Source organism: Coffea eugenioides, chromosome 9, assembly GCF_003713205.1.
Source record: "Coffea eugenioides isolate CCC68of chromosome 9, Ceug_1.0, whole genome shotgun sequence".
NCBI classification, from domain to species: domain Eukaryota; kingdom Viridiplantae; phylum Streptophyta; class Magnoliopsida; order Gentianales; family Rubiaceae; genus Coffea; species Coffea eugenioides.
Window position 1 is genome coordinate 12,608,665 of NC_040043.1, and position 23,354 is coordinate 12,632,018.

Here is a 23,354-nt window from a genome sequence, read left to right on the forward strand (position 1 = left end):
GTTATTGGTAGTAGGATGCTGCTTGAGTCCATTACCTGCATCTGTCAGCTTTATATCAATTTAGCTGTCATGATGCGGGCATTGGTTTCTGTGCTCATACATAATCACAAATTACAAATTCATATGCATTCCCACCACTATGTTAGGCTGCAGTATAATATGTGGGTGTAGAGAGTTGACTGCTTATGTATAGGTTCAAGATTCTCAGCTTTCAATTGATTGGACCCTAAAAGATGCTACTATAGTTGGCCAGAGGATTGTTACTAATGTCTTGGTTTTTCTATTTCCAGTTGAAGTTCCTATTTACCTTCTTTTCTCTGAGAATTTCTTATGGCATTAGGATCAATTGTGAGATGAAGAGTTCACTTGGCAAATAAAAGGTGTTCCACTGTCCTTAGAATTACAGGCTCTAATCATTTCTTGATCTGCTTGCTAATTCTCTGGTAAAGGAAAAAAATTAAGAGGCTTAATGCTTTAGTTGTTTGAAATTCCTGTGGTGAGAAATATTGCACCTTAATGAGTCAACCATTTGCTGAAGCGTAATTTCAATTGGCTGATATAATTGATATCCAAGAGATACTAATTTTGTCAGTTTTTAAATATTATTTGGATTATGGTGGTATAATAAACTATTCTCAAATGCATATGTTTATATTGCTGTTTTATGTCACAACTGATGCATGGAAAGGGAAAAAAAGGCGTGTCTGGTATATCATCGGCCAAGTATCTAGATAAAGGTTAAAGAGGGAAGGGACTTTGGATGGTTGTACATTAAAAAATATCTCTAAAGGACTGTATAAGCATGCCTTTTGTTTTTTTCTTTTAATTCTTAAATCTGGGTAAGAAATTCATGGTTTTATAACTTTCATCCTTTCCTAAGTTTCCTTAGCATCTCAATACAGCCAATTGCCAAATAAAATACATTAATGTGCAGATTGCAGATGTACTTTCTGATGCTGGACAGCCTAGTGGAGTGAAGTCTGTTTGTCTATATGGAGGAACTTCAAAAGCACCTCAGATATCTTCTCTAAAGTCGGGCACGGTATGGATCTTTTCATTTTGATGTTTAAGCACATTCACATGTTAAAAAAAGGATATGTAGAATACTAAAAGTTTTAACTGCTTGTTGGCACTTGAAAAGTACTGCTAATCTCAACTCTTTTGCTATTAGGTTGTTTTGTTGACTCTGGAGGCATAAAATGTGTTATAATAATGGACTTCCCTAACTGTATGATTGCTGAAGAGAAGACATGTTTAATTGTTGTTGTGAGAGTGGCTTCTTTATTTGAGTAACTGAAACATAAACTGAAATAAAGTCAAGGCAGCACCAATACAACTTTCTCTGAGGGGATTTACTTGCCTATATTCTGCGAAGTTCCTACCTTTTTCTTCCCATTTTTTGAGTTAGAAACCTTGTAGTCCTGGGATCTTCATTTGAACTTAGTGTTTCTAGGAGGTAATATGATTAATTAGTAATCTTTCATCCCAATTATATTTTGCTCCCTTCACTGCAGAAAAACTTCAGACTTTTCATTGAAAGTTTATCTCGTTGTACCAAACTATGAATCTTTTATGTTATTCTTGCTTTTAAAGCAATATTGTATGTGTGGAAGGTGAATAGCAATCATACATCAAAGGTTATAGAGCTGCTTTTCTGAAGAGCTTTACATTTTTGTAATTTTATGTTAGCATAAATGGTCCTAGTTGAGATGTAAGCAGATGATTTTGTTGCAATATTCCTTGAGTTGAATCTATGCATTTTTATGGGGTTGGTATTCTGGACAATTGGATCATGAATTGGAACACCAGGTCGTTTGAAGGACTTATCTAACTTATCTGTTCTCTTAATATATTGTTCTCTTGATCTGGCTGGAGGATGTTATGTGGAGTATGTTAACATTACATCTTCTTTTTTCTGCCAGGATATTGTTATTGGAACACCAGGTCGTTTGAAGGACCTAATCGAAATGGGAGTGTGCCAGCTCAATGAGGTTTCTTTTGTGGTAAGTTAGATATTGCTTTTCTGCAAAAGTTGGCAGCCATTTGGTTATATTTTTTTGTCATTGTATATCTTGTGTATCAAGTTTACTGATGAAAGAAGCATCAGAATGTCTTTTCATTGTTGGTTGGGGCATCATAATGTCAGGTATCTCCCCTTTGCACTACTGGTGCTACTCATGTAGATGTGCTTTGCTTATTCTGGAGGCAGGCTATTGTGAACAGTCTTTTTAGGAACCTTGATGGTTAGAAATATGGTGACAACTCAATTTAAGATGCACGGCGATTTTGACTAGCCTAAGTCCACTTGTTAAGATGGGTTTATGAATTGGGTTTGCTAGGCTGGTCTTTTTATTTTAACAGGAAGACATGATCTTGACTAATGATCTCACTATGAATCAGGATCCTGATGCATATAGATACAAAGGGTATACACACACACACAGATATGTATGTGTATATAGATATATACACATATATATCTATGTGTACACACACACACACATAGATGTTTATATATATATACAGGTTTAAAGTTTGTCAAAAGGATGAGTGGTAGGATAAGATTTACTGGATGAGGCCCTTTCATCGAGATTTCAGACAAATACTGGATAATGAATTTGCCACTTGGTACAGGCCCTATTTGACACCTACATCTATGATTGTGCACTAATTGAGAATTCTTGTGAAATAGGTTGGAGGTTCTGGTGCATGGTAGATTTTGAGTGTTACCTTCGCTTTGTATCCTTGTTGGATTTTTCATTTCTTCCTTCTGTGTTAGGGTGTGGTGGTTTTCTATGATGGTTTCATTTTGCATGCCTTACAGTATATGTCAATGTATGTATTTGGTCTTCTGATCTCCTGTGGCATGTCATTTTCTTCATTCAAGCTGATTATGATGCTTATGAGTTGAAAGGGCAGCCCATATATCTTTATTTTATGTTTCTTTGTGTTAAGGCACAAAGAAATGCTGATCTTGCAAGAAAGTGTTCAGACTTTCCTGAATTAAGCTGTAGTTTGTTGCTAGCTGTTGCAGTTAATGATGGGCATGGCTAAGTAGCATTTTAATTTGCATGACATAATAATTTCCTTTATTTTCTCATATAGTTCCAACTTTTTCAGGACTTTTCGTTCCTCGTGTGTATAGTTTCCATACCTTTCTTTTTTTTTTTTTGGGTGGAAGGGGGGCAGAGCACTAGGAGAAGTATACATTCCTTTTTCTTTTCTTTTCTTTTAAGAACTTCGGTAAGCTTGGGTGCTCTTACACGTCACTGTACAAAAGTTGTTCTAGCTGGTTTCTTGGTCTGACCTCCTTGAACGAGATTGCAACTGTTACTCTCAACTGAAGTTATGAATTTGTTTGTGTGTATATATTTCTTAGCTTTTCATGCCGCATAGGCTAATATGCAAATACTTGTTGATAAATGAATGTGAGATTCATGTGAATTAGACTTTCTTTGTTGCTGTTTAAGTCTAATAAAAATAACTACGTACTCCTACTTTTCGAAATTAGGTGTTAGATGAAGCTGATCGGATGCTTGACTTGGGTTTCGAACCAGAAGTTCGTGCTATATTGAGCCAGACATGCTCTGGTATGAAATTCATTTTCCTACTATCATTGCGCTTTGATTGAATAAAAGTATGAGGTAAAAATGAATTCAATTTCAATTAACCATGATTGAATGTATGAATAATGATCCATAGCTTTGTTGACGTACCTTGTATGGTTTGAGCTTCGTTTGAGCATTCTTTCTTTTGCTCCTTTACTTCTTTGCTAAAGTTCTTTCATTATAGTATTTGTTAAGGTTATGCAATAGTATTTTTATTTATCTTTATTTTAACTTGACTTCTACCACTTGCATTTTCTCTTTATGATATTGGAAGTATGTTATTCTAGTGGTGCCCTTAGATTTTGTATGGTGTCCTGATTCTTGCGCATGTATTTAGTTCCTTATCTGTGAAAGATTATGCCTGAAACCCAGGGCAACTTCTCTCCTATTCTTTGAAATTTTCATTTTCACTTTTATGGCCATCAGATGTGAATTTATTAAGTTAATTTCTATCTTAGTCTGTACTGGTATTTGAATCATGGCAATCTTGCAGCTCGTCAAATGCTAATGTTTAGTGCAACATGGCCTCTGCCAGTTCACAAGTTAGCTCAAGAATTCATGGATCCAAATCCTGTTAAGGTATGGAAATTTGATTGGAGTTCTTTGTCGTTATTGTGCACTCCACTCTTGTAATATGAATCGTGAACCTTGTTCCAGGTAGTTGTTGGGTCTGAAGATTTGGCTGCCAACCATGATGTCATGCAAATTGTAGAGGTATAGATTAGTCCTTGCTTAAAGACTTGGATTGACATTATAACAGCAATGTTGAGTGAAAATTGAAATGCTTAGATGTTGTCAATGCGTTCACTTTTTGAAGGTCTTGGATGATAGAGCACGTGATGAACGTTTGACAAATTTGTTGGAGAAATACCATAAATCTAGAAGGTATATATTTGCCAGTTGTATACTAAGTGCAGTTTTTCTTCTTAACACTAACTTCAAATATACTCATAAATCTTTTGTCCTCTTCGATGTGTAAAATCCACCAACAGAAGCTCTTTGTGAATATGTTGCAGAAACCTTTTGGTAATCTAGTATCATGAATTCATGATCAGATTGATTTTGTCATTCTGGACAGAATATGTCGGCTTTTGACCTTGAGTTTGACCAACCTCTACCTCATTTTGTGCACTCTGTTGTTTGAAGCATTTCTGTGTTCAATTACAGTCTTGATCCTTGGGAATGACTTTTCCTTGGTTGGGGGTGTTGATGGTTGTTATGCATCATTCTGTTTATGCATTTGTATAATGGCTTCTAAAGCTTTCTATTTTATCAAGTGTTTAAGAATGGAGTAGAGCTTCATCTTTTCCTTTTTCTCATTCACATGTTCAATGATATTTTTGATGTCTCTTTTCATTTCTCGTGTCACCAGGAACAGAGTGCTAGTTTTTGTTCTGTACAAGAAAGAAGCATCTCGAGTTGAGAATATGCTACAGAGAAGGTAGAATTTAATTCTTTCCTCTTGTTGAATACTTATTGAAGTTGGAAATGAATTGTTCTTTTGCAAAAACGTTAGCTGCAATGACTAGTTTCTAATCTTGTGTTGAATATATCAGAAGAGAATGATAGCTATGCTTATAACATTGGATTGGTCCACATAGCATATATAGTTTGATGTACTTTCCGCTTTACAATCTTTACCAGTGTGTAAGATTTTTGTTTTGGTTATAATAATTTTATTTAACATGTGTTTCTTTTAGTTTTGTTTTGGATCTATTTTAGTTTTGTTTTTGCTTGTTCCAGGGGATGGAAAGTTGTTTCTATAAGTGGTGATAAAGCACAAAATGCCCGTAATCAGGCCCTCTCCCTGTTTAAGGAGGGAAGCTCTCCTCTAATGGTATGAAATAATTGTGGAACTTGTATTGTGCACCTCTCTTTAGCCTCTTGTTTTCTAAAGTTTTTTTCGCGATACTTACTGAGTGTATGTGTTTCTTGGGACGCTTTTACTACATTTGCTTCTGATATATGAAGACCATGTTGTTCTAGGTCAAGTTTCTTCACCTCGTACCTGCTTTTAGCTTTCAGTGCTGTTTTGACATGGTTTACGAATACACCTCTTTCCTTTGTTTCTCCTCATCTGTCACCTTATAGTCTATCTTTTACATCTTAATATTTGTATAACATAATATATCTTTTTTCCTCTTTTTGTCTTTGTTTTTCATAAACTCATCTCATTGAAAACATGCTGCTGTACTGCACCCATGCTCTTCTCACATTCAGCTAGCAAAAGAGGAAGGGTGCACTAGAGTCACATCTCTGTTTGACACTCCCACCCTACTCCCCTGTTGAAAATGGAAAAAAAGGTTCCTGTAGATGAATGCATGGAGAGAAGATGGCTAATTTTGTTTAGATAGGAGAATGGGTGAATTGAAATAAGGACTGGTGGTGGAGATTTAAATATGCCACCTGACTTGTAAAGATTGAGAGGGAAAACAAGCAATACTGTGGTACTTTTTCTTATTTTTAATGTCAGAACGTGGTGAACTTATCAAAATAGATTTAAAAAAAAAAAAAACTGGTAGCTCACAATGCCTTTGTGCTGACTGTGCTGTTGTGATGCTGCTGATGATATTTGTTTTTTTCCCTTCCGAGATATATTGGGTATTGCTGTTTGGAAGCTTGTTCTCATATTTTTCCGGTAATGCTTTTTTTTGCAGATAGCCACCGACGTGGCTGCTCGAGGATTAGACATTCCTGACGTTGAGGTTGTAATCAACTACAGTTTTCCGCTAAAGACTGGGGGGACGACGTAAGAAGGTGTGGTCACACATTCTTCACAAAAGAGAATAAGGTAATTTTGTAAACTGTGACAACCAATTTTTACCATTATTTCACACTTTCATTTGTCTACTAAGGTACTGTTAGATTTCTACTTACGGCACTTGAATTTTCTGTAGGGACTTGCAGGGGAGTTGATAAACGTCCTCAGAGAAGCTGGGCAGGTTGTTCCTGCTGCCCTCTTGAACTTTGGGACGCATGTCAAAAAGAAGGTGAGCTTTGTCTTTATATTACGAATTGTCACTTGTGTTTGACAGTTGCAAAAGATTTCGTGTGGACTTGTTAGAAATAAATAAATTGTTCATCAGGTCTAAAAAGAATATCCATAATCAGGTAAAGGGAAAAAAGAAACTTCATTCAAGTGTCTTCCAGTTTTGATATGATTCCAGGGTAGTAGTAAACTGGTAAAGAATGAATGCATGTCTTGATTGGAAGACATTCTTGTTTAGATGAGCAGCATTCAAACATGCATGAAGCGCAGCATGTATGGATTCCTAGAATCAGAAGGTTGAGAGTTAGGTCTATGCAGTTTTATGCAAGGTTGCATTCTCACTTTTCAGACACTAAACATTACTCTTTTCAGGAATCCAAGCTGTATGGTGCACATTTTAGAGAAATTGATGCAAATGCTCCGAAAGCTACGAAGGTAAAATTTGGCGACTCTGATGATGAGAGTTGAAGATGAAACGAGATGATGTCTGCCTGCAGTGGACAGCAGTGATTGTTGGCATCTTCAGGCTTCAGCTGGTATGCAGAGGCAAATACAAATCACAGGCAGAGTAGCAAGCAAAAGTATCTCAATTTTGACTATTCATATAGGACACACTTTATTATTATTTTTTAACTCATTGTAAGTGTTAACAATTTCTTATTAATATATAAATTTTGGACTAGCCACATCGGGGTAGGAATTTTTTGTCTTTGGGGAAAAGAAACTGAACAGCTGCTTTCTAGAATCAGGTGGGAAAGAGTTTTTTTTTTTTTTTAATCAATGTACTCAAACAACTGTTGAAGAGGACTATGCACTTGAGGGGAATTTTTGGGGCAAGTTATCTTCAATTGAACATGAACAAAACTTTTGTATCTTTACATTAAAGTAAGATTGCTATTTTTAGAAGTTTTTGTGAAAAAATGTATTATAGCGATTTGATGTACGTAAGGTAAAAAGATAATTACTCCAAACAAAGAAAATTCAGAAAAAAAGGTTTTATTTTTTCCGCGGAGACTTTAGATGATAACAAAAGGTTTAATAGATGCATTAATGAAAATAAAAATGCTCGAAATCTTTATGGCAAAAGTTGTCCTGGAGCGAGTACCACAACTCCCTGGTTGAAAAACATGCAATATGCAAATGGATTATGAAAGGAATTCTTCAAAAACACGCAAATATGGAGTTTTGATTCTAAAAACAGTGGATTCTGGGACAAGAACGTGATATGAGCATTTTCCCCTGATTTTCATTAGAAATGCAATAAAGATAATGAACATTCTCAAAAGATTGTGAAAATTTTGAAGCAATTCATTTTTATATAAAATGTGAATTTAGAAGCTTAAATCACAAGATTTGAAGTCACAGAAAATTTTAACCAAAAAGAAGAGGAATTACGGTTGCTGCTTGACCATCATCCGAAAATGACGGCTGAAACAATACCGCAATTGAATTTGTATACTTGACCGTATTGTATCGGAATTTATACTTGACCGTATTGACGAAAATGACGAAAATGATAGATTTGTAACGGTCAAGTATTGATGAAAATTATTGACGAAAATGACGAAAAATCATTTAACATTGGTCAAGTATATGGTCAATTGTTAAATTAAAATCTATCATTTAATAATTGTTAAATCATTGTTAAAATCTATCATTTGTTAACAATTGTTTAACAAATCTTGACAAATCTTTTCGGATTATTGTAATAAATTGAATAAATTGTTAAACAATTGTTTAACATTTGTTAAATTATTACAAATCTTGACCGTATAAATTATTAAATGATAAATTATTAAATGATTATTAACAATTGTTTAACAATAATGGTCAAATAACCTCTATCAATTGTTAAATTATACGGTCAAGTATTGACGAAAATGACGAAAAAATCAAGAATTTATCGGATGGTCAAGTATCCGAAAATGACGAAAATGCGGTATTGTTTAACGAATTGGTCTTACGGTATTGTTAAGGTTGGTGCTGTCTCATAGATAGAGGTTGCAATTGGTTCCTTGTCACAGGAATTGTTAAAATTTTGAACTGGAAGGGCAGCCACTGGCGAAAGGATTTTGTTGTTGCTCAATGTTAATTACATAAATATTTCGAATAATTTTAGGAAGGTACTTAAAGGTTTAGTTATGTGCAATTGAATTTGGAGGGATACTTGACCATATTGTATGTTGAAACTAGTGGCGTTAAGATGTCTCTTAATGGGATGGCTATCATTTCAATGATAGATTCAAAAACCTTTTTAGCTATACCTTATGACCCCAATGTAATACTTGATTTTCAGCCTTAAATAAGAGCATGTTTAGTGATGTTTTATCTCTAACAATTTTGGGTTGCTGTTTCTCAATCTTTTCTGATTTAGAATACAATGGGAACTTAATCATGCATGTCCTTTCATTATAGAGTCAAAGTCTAAGGTTGAGGTAATATTGTCAAAGTGCAAGCTCTAAAAGTTTAACTTTTGTATGGTGCCAATTTTTTTACAGAGTTCGAAAGAGTCAAGAAAGCAACTGTATTATCACAACTAGGTTTAAATCCTAAAGCAGACAACCAAAGATTTATTACTTCGATTCGTTTGTAAGAAATCTATTTGTTTCTCCCTTAACCAATGAAAGTTATTTTCCTAAAATTCATCTAGATGATAATAGGCTCTTCCCATATGACAACTAGTTTAAGAAAGTGAAAGTTCTGTTACATCTCTTGACATAGAAAGTACATTGTCTCCTTAATAATTATCTGATTAACATCTTATGTGTTTGCAACAAGCAGACTGACTAAGGAGCATATGCACAGGGGTGGCAATTCGGGTCCAATCAGGTTCTGCCAAAAAATCTGTTGACCCGAACCCGACCCGTCAACCCGTAACGGGTCAGTATATCTGACACGAACCCGAAAATTTTGGGTTGGCAGGTCGACCTGAAATGACCCGAAAATTAATTTTAATTTATTAATTTATCACTGTAAATTCTAATAAAATCAATTTCTCACAAAATTAATAACATCATCAAGTAATAAAAATTTAAATAAATAATTTCAAATCAAATCCAAAATAAATTAAACACCGTAAAAGTGTTTTATTCCAAACCAAATATAAAATAAATTAAAACGAATTATATTATTTGTCCAAATATAATAATTTTAACTTCATACAAGGTAAATAAATTCATTTAGGATTAAGTAATTAATGCCTTTGAAAAAAAAGAATGATTTAGTTTAGTTAGATAAAATAATTTTTATGTTTGTTAAATTATTTTTAATTTGTAAACGGGTCATATCGGGCCATATCAGGTCACCATGGGTTGACCCGAAATTGACTTGTTTTCTTTTCGGGTTCATCGGGTTCGACCCGATTCTGACCCGAACCTCCAAAGCTTCAACCCAAACCCATTAATTTCATGTTAGATTCGTGTCGTATTTTCGGGTCTTGTCAGAAATTGTCACCCCTACATATGCATGTGCATTTCATGCATCCTCTTTTCCTTTTTGGTTATTTTGACAATTTCTGGTCTTAATATGATCATTCCTACCTTATATAGGCCCTATGTATATATGAGATGTTTCTTTTTGATAAATATTCCAAGATGGGTATATATGAGATGATAAGCTAATTTAGAGAATAGCCTCTAAAAATTCATAAAATTTCAAGATTTATTTTTTTAGGCCCATCAATAGGTATGTTGGATGAAAACTTATTTATGTTAAGCTACTCCTGACATGTATATCAATAACAAAAACCACTTTTAAGTGTTTTGTCATTTCAAGATTTTTCTTTTTTTTTTAATTTATAACTGTTTGGTCATTAGCTAAAAGACTTCAGGATTTATTGTTTGTTAAAAATTGTCAATAAAACTTTCCCATCAGAGGAGAATAAATAAAACCAAGGGCAAATCTAATGTATTCAACAAACCAAAACCTACCAACATTAAAAAGCATACATAAATTTTGATAACATAACAAAGATAACTTTTATGAAAAAATTGCAGCACTCATGTAAAACTAAGATGAGCATCCTAGATTACGGTGAAAATTTACCACAAAAAAAATTATTAATGGCTTTAAAATTAAAGTATAAATTGCAGCAAACAAAAACATGAAACAAAGAAAGTAACAACAATTACATCTTTGATAATGAATGAATTTGTGATTGTTCACAACGAGATTGCATAATTTTGATGATGAATATACAAAGATATGAGTGAGATGAGCCAACTTAACTTTGTTTTGTAAATTGGATGTGATGTGTAAGAAAAGAATGCATCATGGTATCTATTTTCTTCCTTTATAATTAGACATGACACAATTTGAAAAGCATCTTTTAGTTTTTGAGAATGCATATACTAATCAAGGGTAAAAAATAGAAATCTAAATAATGCCACAGAGAGAAATATATTTAATGCCCATGGTACTTATAGTTGAAGTGTACAATTAAACGACCAACCATACAAACATCACTTTCTATTCAAATTATTGATCAGGGTAGAGGATAAATGCTATGAATTAGGCCTCAATTAATTATATGCTTTTACATATTTTCTTTAGTATAGCACACTTTTCTTAGTAAACTTTATTTAATATGGCTTTATATGTAAAAGTTTTGGATTAATCTTTTATACATTGATAGTGTACACACTCTTATCATTATTATATGCATGAGACATAATCTAAATTTGAAATTCAAAATCCAAAATTTGCATATATGTCATATATCTAACCACAATAATGTATACACTCTCAATTTCTATATCTTGCAGCCATCATCACCCTCATTTTGTGCTGTCTCCGGGGCCAAAGGTCAGCCTATCAAACCCCATGCCTCAGAAAGACATTTGCCATTTTTACAGAAAATCATACTGTAGCCGTAACTCTATCAGGATCATTTCTTATAAAGTTAAGCTCAAATCCTTTCAAGATAGAGTACATCCTTGTAGCTTTTCTATATATAGCCACTGAGGGAAACACACGTCCAACAAACATGTCAGGATTTTTCTTTTCTTTCTCTTCATTAAATTTAGGAAACTAAATTTCTTCTTCCTCATTAGAAGAATTTGCCACAACTTCTAAAACTTTATTGTCACCAATATAATAATCTTCTAAAACTTTCTTTTTGTTTCGTAGCAGCCATACAACTCCTATATTCATCACTAATCAACTCAGCATATGCAACATACTCTCCTAGATTAATAGTAGAAAAATTAACATAATCTTCATCCTCACATGCATCTCCATATCCATCACTAAAAGTGTCACCATCTAAGAAATACTTGAGGTTAGAGCCATAATCAGTAGATTTTTCACTCTCAGCAATATATGTGCTATCAGAGTCACTACTAGAATGCCCATCATCAACATCATCATTTTGAAGATGATCAATTTCTAGGTTATCAATTTCAATATTATGTACTTCAACATTAGCATAATCACTACCATCTAGCCACATACCAGGATTAAAAGGAGCCATGGCTATATCGCCAACAAATATAACAATTCGAGACTAATCCCTATACATACCAAACATTTCAAGCACTATGTTATTACTATCAATGAGCCTATGTGTGTCATTTGGGAGTTTAAAATATAGCTGCATGTTAATGGGAAATTTAAACCTTTTCAGAACATCCCTAATCACTGACATTAATGTATAGTCTACATCAACTTTGTTAATATAATCAACAAAAAAAAATCCCACTATCCCCCCAAAAAAAATATCATTAGTTATAATATCATTCATGTCTCCAACAATGATCCATCTATCCCCCAAAGTTGTTTCCTCTTACTCTAAATATCCCACTGTTTCTTTCTAACACTAATATTTGTGCTCTGGTACTCAGGTCATTTCGTCGCAATTCTCTTAGGTTTCCTGTTCAGCAGTAGTTTCTATTTGTTTGTATGAAGCCGCAAGTTCAAAGTAAAAATTTAGCATGTATTTGATTTCTTCTTTTGGTCTGCCTAGTCTTCTATGTGATTGAGTTCTATGACCTGTTCAGTTGCACTTGTTCACTTCTTTCTCATAATTGGATCGCTGAAAACCAATGATTGTTTGTTCTCTTCAAAAAAACCAAAATTAGATAACTTTTACATGCTTATCAAATTGGATATAAGAACCAAAGTAATTAATTTCACCAACTTTGTTTTGGTTGAATGAAGCCTTCTATTCTGGTTTTCATTGGTTTTTTGTTTTCAATTGTTGGTTGAGGTATCTTTTTCAATAAGATAGCAAGACTTTTGAAAGAAAGCATCGCTGATGGAATTTTGGTTATGATGATCCAACATTTTTTTAATATTGCCTTAATGATATTCTCTTTTATATTTTTCAAAAGTTTATGGTTTCATCTAATTGTTAATCAAAAAAGTTGGGTTTCTAATAGAGGGTTTATGATAGTTATAGTAAATTAAAGGTCCTCCAAATTACTGTCATTAGTCAGTATGCTAGCATCTTGTAGTTAATATGCTTGTCAAGATTGTCTGTCAGATTATCGAATTGTTGTGGATATTAATTTCTAATTCATGTGCTCTTAGCAACTTTTAAGTGAGCAAAGTGTTCGAGTAAAAGTGAGATTCAATGTATTCTTCTTTGATCACCTTTTCTTGCACCATATTAGAAAAAAAAATGTGCACCATATTAGATTTTTGTAATTTTTAGGATGTCTTGCTTCATGAGCTGCATCTGTAATGACTTGTATACTACTTCATGAGTTGCATCTATAATGACTTGTATTTAATTTGTATTTTGAATTTGTATTTTATTTTTATCTTGAACTTTTGATAGTGCCTCATGTTTTGGAAGGACTATCTTGGCGTAGAGGCTTGTTTTTATTGGTGGCTTTGATTGTTCAGGCCATCCAATATTTTATTGAGCACCCTACAAACTTTAGGGTATTTAGGATTCTCATTTCATTATGTGGGGCCACTGGGGTGTTCTTATTATTTAGGATTTGGTTTGGGCATCCCCTTGCAGGGTGGTATTTGAGTACTAGTAGCTCTTGTCATACCACTCGCAGTCATTTTCGGAGCTAGTTTTGGAGGTGCTGATGGAGATGACGAGTAGATGCTGATGGAGATGATGACAAGACTAACAAGAAGTACTGGCTATTTTATTTTAGTTAAGAACTAGATGGTAGGCACGAGAGAGATGAGGACAAAACTAACAATAATTAAATGTGTTTCTTTAGATAGAGTTATGGACGTTTTTAGATGGAGTTATGATGATTAATTAGAGATGTGGCAAAATAGTAGCTTAGTTGGAATGAGCTACTAATATAACTAGATTGGTGGAACATTGTGAATATTTTTGCTTGAGGTAGTGAGACGATGAATACACGCAAGTACATTTCCAAAAAAGTCGTTCAAGAATAAACATTTGGCTTTTTGATAAAATACAACTTTTTGGCCAAATTTTACAAGTTATTAACCAAAAATGTAAACCAAAAGCAAGAAGTAAAGGACAAACTTTTTATATCACTTGAATATTTGCTCAATATTTAAATTTAAAACGTTATTTTAGACTCTTTCATTCTATATTCATACCTTATATGGTTTTATACCTTCATTTTGAATAATAAAAAATTTGATAATGCATTAATGCATCAAAATCTATTACTATATATAATATAATACTGTTTCTTCCCTTTTTTGTGATTCCTAATACACCTTTCACCTATCTTCCCTTCACCTAAAGTCCTATCATATCACCAATTCCGCAGTATATGGTTATTCCAAAGGAAAAGTCCTATCTTATCACCAATTCCTCCTTTTAAGTTATCCTATCACCAATTACTATAGTTATTACCTTCTTCTCATCTATCTCAGCCGCTTGGCTTCACCTTCTTCTGTCAATCCTTGGTCTTCCACTCTAAATTTCCTCCAAGAGACTTGCAGAGGTTATGCTAAAGAAAAGAGACAAACCAGTATTTGTCTCATCCTTTTTTGTCTCTTATAAATGCAATTAGACCCGCAATTTAAAAAGAACTCATCTGTGCATATATTTAGTGATTATATCTTCACTTATGCAATTTTGTTCATAATGGAAAATTTGATCCTAAGTTTTTGGAGTTCGGCAATAATTGTGCATTTGGCTTACTCTAAAATTTTAGAGTTTGATGACGATGATGATGACGAGGAGGAGATAGAGAAGGAAGCAGGGAACATAAATCAAAGGGTTAAAAACAAAAGAGCCCACTGTGGTATACCTAATATATAGAAAAGCCTCTTGTGGTTTCAAAATATACAAAATAACACCTTATGTTTTGTACTAAATTATAAACTAACAGAATTCGTTAAACTTAACGAAAATGACGGTTTCAGCCGTTAAATTTATCGGATTCCTGTAAGTTTACCGGATTCCGTTAAATTTACCGAATTCCATTAAATTTAACGAATTCTATTAATTTACAATTTAGTTTAAAACACGAGGTGTCGTTTTGTATGTTTTAAAATCACGGAGGACTTTTTTGTATAATACATACACCACAAGGGGCTTTTTTGTTTTTAACCCATTAGTAAAGTTGTACCACTCATGTAGTCTGTATTTGTAGTTTCTATGTAATTTCTTCTAAAGTTGTGCTGCTCATATAGCATTAGTAAATCCTTAAATCTTTGTCACAAAATTAGAACTGTGTATTTTTTTTTATTGTTTGGCAAATACGACACTAACAATCCACGTTAATTAATTTTTTATTTACTTTTTTTTTAAGAGAAGGTGGTATCCCAACATTGCCAGAATAATCCACCTCCTAACTTGCAGAGCCCTGCCCAAGGATGCAAGGGCAATACCACGGTAGGGTTCAAACTAATGACCTACAGAATACTACCGCATGTGGTTATCAGTCGAGTTTCTGGTTGGGGGCAGTCCATGTTAATTAATTGGTGATTCATTTCTTGCAATAATATTATCAATTGGAATTTAAGGAGATAAAAATAAAGGATATATGAAAATACATTAATTTTTTTTTGGAATTACAAATCAATGTTTTAGCACAACCAAATGGAGTTTATCCCCAACAAGATGTTGGCATTGTCCAAGGCTGGGGCTTTGTATGATTCCCTGGCTTTGCCATGTATTTTCTCCCGTCATCAATCATCACTTTCAAGGCATGGATTTTACCATCTAATTTAGTACAACAGTTTGCATGTATTGTGCAAACTGCATTAAGGTCCTTACTTGGCTCACATATTCCTCCAAAATAAGCTGTGTCCAGAAATCTGATTTTCAACCCAATCTTACTGATAAAAGGATCAAATTTGATCTTATTAAGCACATCCTGATCATGGATCGATGGATATGCTTCTCTGGATTTGCACCAAAACTTATAAAATTGGATTGTCATGTTATTTGATCTAACATAGATGAAGCCGCTATTTGGTGAGTTGTTCAAGTCAGTAGAGTTGAACCCAAATTGATCGCATGCAATTTGGAAATCTGCATCTGAATAAAATCTTCGAAATGGATCTCAAAACCACAGTATATCAGCATCCTGAGTTTGAAACAGAAAGAAGAAAGAAATTTAGACATTAATGTGTCAAATTTAATTTTTGCATGGCTTTTGAAAAGCTATAGTATATTTAAAAGTTAATCTTATGTACACTGATATTACATACATTATCATAGTCGAATGTATAATACAAACATTGATAGTTTTTTTTTTTTTTGGTTTTATTACCCAATCAGAAGCTTACAAGCAGAGACCAGGACCGGTCATCACGACGATCCTTTGATAAGCCTAATAGAAGGAAAGCCTAGCATATTCAACCTAACTTCCCCCCTTGCTAGCTGTGGGAGAGAGCAGAGTTGGTGATACACCCTTATATGATCCTGCGGATGCAAGATACCTACATTAGCTAAGATGTCAGCCACTTTGTTGGCTTCCCTAAAACAATGCGATCCGCGACTAGCTGCCAAATTTGGTGTACCTCTCTTCGAATGAGCCATGGACACTGGAACCTCCGTTGTAGTATACCCACTAGAACCAGCGAATCTGTCTGCACTTGCACCTGCACAAAGCCTTGCTGGAAGCATACGCGAAGCCCCGTTGATAGTTAAATTTGGGTGTACACAGGCAATGTACATCTAATTGTACTTTGAAGATTAATAAAGCATCAACTCACTTGGTAGTTGACATGTAAATACTATTTTGGTTTCACATTTATTAATCATTAGAGAAACATGCATAAACATTTTCATTCATGATTCTAAAGTTTACATCTTTATATTATTTCTTTAGCATTTACCTTTTAGTTTTCCAAATTCCACTACAAAAAAAGGAAAATGATGCTTTACTAATATAACTAAAAATATTAATTACGACAAATTAAATTATAGTTGTACTGGTTATTCTAATGTGTAAGGGAAAAGAACCATCCAACCTTAAGTTTTGTCTAATGATAATTTCCTCCCCGAAGTTTGGTTAAAAATGGGGACACTCATGGAGCGGAAAATTATTGGGTAGATCCAATGAGGCTCCATTTCAAAGTAAATCATTCATAACCTTCATTTTATTTGTAATCTTAATTAATATATTTTATTAATAAATGCAATTTTGGTCCCCCAATGTTTAGTCTGTGTATTAAATTGATCCATAAAATTTTGACCAAAATAATTGCTTGTCCCCAAAGTTTCTTATGTAAAATCTCCCATATTTGTTTATCTTAATCCCTTACCATTTTCAAAATAAGGATTTTGTACAACAAACCAATATCAAATTGAAGGGAAATAAGGTAATTAACATGTTGCAAAGTCATCAACCTTGGACAAATTTACTATAATTTATTTTAAACTATGTATACCATAAACCATAACTAATAAAGTGTGACACAAACAAGTATCAATGATAATTATTCTTCTATATCCCAGCAGATCCGTTTGGATTAACCTATTTTTCAAAAACAAGTTTCTCAAATACAATGTTACAGTAATACACAAATAAAAACATCTCAAAAAATATTTCATCCATACAATATATCAAATATTTAAAAAAATATTCATAGTAAAAGTTTTTCATATACACTGTTATAGTAAAATATTTTAAAAACACCTTCAAAAACGGTTAATCCAAATGGAGAAATATATCTGATATTATTTACGCCTAATTACTGCATCATTTCCAAATTTCACAGCTCACAAAAGATTTCTACTTGGTGAACTCATTTAATTCAATAAAAACAAAGGTAAATCTAAGATATTACCGTGAAAAATGATGATGTATCCCATCTCAAGAACAGTGCGTTGAAACTCAAGCTTTCTCCATACAATCTTTAGATAATCTTCGCTCATAAAATTTGCCTTACCAGAAAAATCAACCCCCTCTGTGGTTAGTGCAATACAATGCTGATGTAACTCCAAGCAACGAGAATATGCTTTTTAGTCCATGGCTCCAACAACTAAATGATTCAACAGAGCTTGTGCTTGATTCCCACTTCTGAAACCCTCAAGAAAGAGATCAAAGATTGAATTTGGTGCTGTCCATGCTGCATTTACTGTAGTTATTATAACTGTTTTGGTCACCGTTGCTGCTTTGCTCAGAATATTTTGCAACTTGGTTTCTGTATTTTCTTGATTAACCTTCATAAAAGAGAGAAAAAGAGTATATAAAGACAATTATTACAGGATGCAGATTAATGCCTACTCAATTCCTGGGAAAGGAAATGAAACTATAGTGCTTTAGGAAATTCGATAAAGTATTGGTCTAGCTAGTAGTCAATGTTTAAAACTCAGCAATTAGAGGTATGGGGTTCATATGTTACTAATTGTGATTTTATTTTGACTACATATTGGTGATAAGTGACTAATTTACGTAATAATTGTATGACATTTTATATTATTTTTAGTCACTTTGATTATATTATTGGAAGAAAATGAATCATTTTGGCTATAATTACTGAAAAATGCTTTTAAGTGATTAAATGAGGTTTTTATCACTTTTTACTTGGATTTTGTGCATTTTGACAGTTTTGACACATTTTCATATTTCGGCTATAACTTGAGCTACAATGATCAGATTGATATGATTCTTAAACCAATTTGAAGATAAGAGATAGATCTATAACTTTGGTGAAGACATCTGAATACAGTTTGAAGGTTTTTCAGGTCAAAAAGCTGAATTACAGTAGCTAATTTCTATTGGTCGAAGCTGAAACAGGGCAGTGAACAGTCAAGGGTATTTCGATCATTTCACAGCCTACACAGATCCAAATGAGGTGATTCTTGATGCATTGGAAAGCTAGCTCAAAGGTCTACAAGTTTTATGTTTTGGTCAAGAGCTAAATCAGCTTTTATCATTGAGAAAAGTTCAGTTGAAGTTGACACAAAATCGGAGCAGAGCTGGAAATTGAACAAAAGTGCACCAAAATGTCACTGTAGCAATCCAGCCGGAACTTGGCCGAAATTGAACAAAAATGCACCAAAATGTCACTGTAGCAATCCGGCCGAAACTTGGTCAGATTTGTGGCCGGATTTCTGGCCAGATTGTGGTCAGAGAAGACTGCTCTTTATGCGGAAAACTTATTTTCACCTCCAACAAGACACATGCAATGCCAGACATGTGAGAACTACTTTGCAGTTCTAAAAGGGTGGTGTAGGCCTCATTTTCTTGACTTTTTTCATCTTTATATAGCTAAAATTTGCAAGATTGAGGAGAATAGAGAGACATACGGGAGAAGTTTGGAGTCTGCAGAAATGTAGTTCTTCCATTTTTCTTAGTATAGATTAGTTTAGCTAGTTATTTCATCCTTTTTGTTTATTAGCTAGATGGAGAAGATTGGAGGATGAAGAAGGCAAAGAGATGAACTCATGTGACAAGGGTTACATTCCTTTCCAATTCTTTATCTTATGTACTTGATTCCAAGTTTAGTTAATATGCAAGTTCTGGATTTTGTGTTTAATATGTTTCTTTAAAGTTTATGCCTTGGGTTTGGTTGAACTTTCTATGATTGTTAGTGTTTATTATTTAGTTATTTGATTGCTATGATTTGAGAAAGTTATTTAGCACTTTGGCTCTTTAAATCATGATTAATCTGGTACCATTAATTGTGATTATCTAAGGTGTTGTTTTTGCAATGAAAATTGAGATTTAACACTGATACAAGAAGTGCTAAACATAGGGAGTACACTCACGAGAGTAGAGGTGCACCTATGTGATTTTGTGATTAATTTCATGTAATTTCATTGAAGAAATAAACTTATAGCTAGTTTCATAACCATGAGAATAGGTATGGATTAGTTATGAGTATAGTTGATTCACTACGAAAGTAGGTTTCATATGTTTAAGGAAATTATACCATAACTAGCCTAGATAGTAGTACTCAATGATCCAAAAATGGCAATTGCATGAGTAGTTAGGGATACCATAATTTAAGGAGCTTTCATTTGTTATTTTGCATAACTTCAGTAGGTTTCATTTCTTATAATATATTGATAGTCTAAATAATAGAGAAGTTTTAGTAGTGTCGGTAATTACAATCTTTCTAGTGGGATCGACCTTTAATACCCTATACTCGCTCACGATTCGTATACTTGTGATAAATCGCGTGTAGGGTATTTAGGAGTTTATAAATGTAAAACTTGATTAAGATGAACTTAATGCTACATGTATACCCTACGCCCGTCAAGTTTTTGGTGCCATTGCCGGGGAAGATTTGGCAATATTGGTGTGAAGAGCGACTTTATTAGTTATAGTGTGAATATTATTTTCTATAATTTTAGTGTTTTATGTGTGTATATATTTTATCACCTATTCTTCTTGCTAATTTTATTCTTAAGTTGTCTAAAAAGCAATTTTAGGTAATGAGGAGGGTATGTCAATTTGGAGGACAATGCTTGAGAAATGGAAGATTGGCAATGAATGGTTGGTTACCAAGTGCAAAACTCCTACAACAGAGGTAACCAAGAATTTACTGAATGTATGTCTTTTGAAGATGGTTTAAGGTGCTTAAAGACTAAATTTGAATTATGATGCTACAAGTTCAAATGGACACAATTATGCATGAAATTGAGCAAGGGAGGAATGTTAATGTTTTTAATTCTTATCATGTGATTTGTGGCTTGTGTGGAGGTTATCATGCTACTGATACATGTATGTAAGCATAAAATGTGGATTATCATGATGAATTAGAGCATTACAATCCTTGTTTTGATCGATATAGTGCTAATTGGAGCAATTCTCCTGCTTATGGTTGGAATAATCAATGTACATATAGTGATTATCCATATTTTTATGATTACTTACCTGAAAGTGTCCAATATGAATCAAAACCATCTTGGGAGTTGGCAATAGAGAATTTAGCTAATGCACCTCTACTTTGGGAATTAGAAAGTGAACTATTAGTTAATGATTCTAATGTATCTTAGGAGCTAGCTGTAGAAAATTTTTCTAAACAATTTGATTCAGCAATAGAAAAGCTAGCAAATGCAACTTCTGACCGTTTTGATAGGATTGAGGAAAGAATAGATGAATTAGCTTCTCACTTTGGTAGAATACATGAGCAATTGAATGCATTGTGTGAAGTTATTTCCTCTAATAATTTGCAAAAAGATCCTAGCATTAATGGTTGGAATGTTGTATGTGAAAATGGGTTGCATTTTGATCAAAATGATGATTCTAACTTGTGTTTCAATGAGGAAATGTCCATTTCACATAATAATATCTTTGGAGCTAACTTGAATCTCAAGAGGTGAGCTTTAATGACTCATTTTTCACCTCTCTTGAGGAGTGTATAAAAAGTACAGGTTTTAAAGGTATTCCTGCCCAAGATACTCTCATGGCATTTCCTTTGGTGAATTTTCAAGTGGTGCATATTCAAGGTAATATCTATGAAACATTTGGAATAGGTAAGTCACTTTCATTTCTTATATTATTAGATCATGTGACTTTTGCTATAAAGTCACCATTTAATGATCCACCAAGGCCTAAAATGGTGGATTATTCATTAACTAAACCTCCTTGATAATGAGGTATATAGTCAAGCTAATGGCTATAAAGAAGCGCTAGTTGGAAGGCAACCCAACGATTTCTTATTTTTAGTAAGTTTTAGTTGTTTAACCAGTGTTTTTATGTGTTTTGTAGGTGGCAATGGTAAGGGTTAATGCAAATGATTTCAATGACAAAAGCATCTATATTGAGGCAAAAAGGAAGTTTTCATGTTCAATTGCTGCATTTCATACATTTAAAGTGTTTCATGTTAAAATTATAATCATGCATAATCATGTTAAACTTGGATTTTATTCAAAGAATATGAAAGTAAGTGGATACTAGTGGAATGCGGAAGATTAGCCAAGTAAATTTGGAGGAAAAATAGTAGAAAACAGCTTTTTCTGCAGCAAATCCAGCCATAAATCCGGCCAAATATTGGCCGGATTGAAGGCCGGATAGTCAGGGGAGAAAGAAAAATTATTTCGGGCTCACTGGCCAGAATCCGGTCAAAAACTGGCTGAATAGTGAAAAAAAATACTGTAACAATCCGGCCAAGAATCTGACCGGAAATCCTGCCAGAAACTGGCCGGATATGCAACAGCCAAAAGAAAAAAAAAATTGCCCGGAATACCTCCAGCAATCCCTCTAATTTCTGGCCGGATTATAAACAGTAACTAGCATAAGATGAAACCATTTCACGGATTCCTCACAATTTTTCTCCGTTCTTCTTCAACCCAACTAACACACTAACACCTCAAACACACACCACTCACTAAAACACCACTTTTCACCATTTAATCTTCAAATAACCTTCATCAACTCACTTTTTCCCATCCTCTAGAGTGAATTTCATAGTTCATATTCTTTCAAAAACAACTCTAAAGTGGTTTCAAGCTTACCATTAGTTAGGGTTCTACTTTCTTGAAATCACTCAATTGAGGTCAAATTGGAGTAAGTTCTTGGGGGTTTTCACATCATATTCATCACTTAACATCACCAAACCAATTTGAGGTAACAATTCTTCACCTAACTTTGTTCTTTGAATTTTGCCATGATTGAATATTTTCTATTTTAGGCAATTTTTATATGTGAAGTTAGGTGTATTTATTTGAGCTTATTGATACTATTGGTGATTGTTAATGATAAATAAATTTTGTGATTTGCATTTATTATATTTATTTGGTGAATTCTTGCTAGTTTTATGCTTAATTTGGCTTGGTGACAAAGTTGCATATTAAGTGGCCAATGTAGCATTTTAATTAGTTGAGTGGGAGTTTTTGATATTCATGTGAGTAATTTAGATTACCTAATGAATGAAAGGTGCTTAATTGAATGATTTCTTGAATTCTTAGATAATTCTAAAAGAAGAGGTGAATTGAAGATGGCCTTAATTGACGGAATTCATAAATGCATTTATAATTCTTGTAGTTCAATGGTTTTTAGAAAATTCATGAATTCTCACGAAGGTCATTTATATTTTGGTTTGGTGTGTTTGCCTCCATTTTGAGATTACTTTGGTAATTAAGGGGATTTGATCATTGATGACAAAATGTATAAATGGAACTTACTTTGTTCGTGATGGTGGATTTATTGTGTGAAATTAGCTTTCCTTTGCTTTGGATACTAATGCATATATTTGATTAGCAAAGATTAGCTCATTTCATGTTTTTATCCCTTGAACATTGTACGGTTTCACATGCTTGATTATTTTTCCTTTTTCCTTGAATTGCATGTTTTCTTCTTGTTGGTTGCAACCTTTTATTCTTAAGAAATTGTTTTATTTTGATTTTGTCTTTTTCAGGGTGCATTAATTGAATTATTTATTCTTTTTCAAACAAAGTTGGA

At 33.4% G+C, this 23,354-nt stretch overlaps 2 pseudogenes; one reads left to right on the forward strand and one right to left on the reverse strand.

The window, feature by feature from the left end:
- Positions 1-7,249, forward strand: part of LOC113782216 — a 37,360-nt pseudogene extending 30,111 nt beyond the window's left edge.
- Positions 7,250-15,596: 8,347 nt separating this feature from the next.
- On the reverse strand, positions 15,597-22,550 carry LOC113782217 (annotated as a pseudogene).
- Between the last annotated feature and the right edge of the window lie 804 nt (positions 22,551-23,354).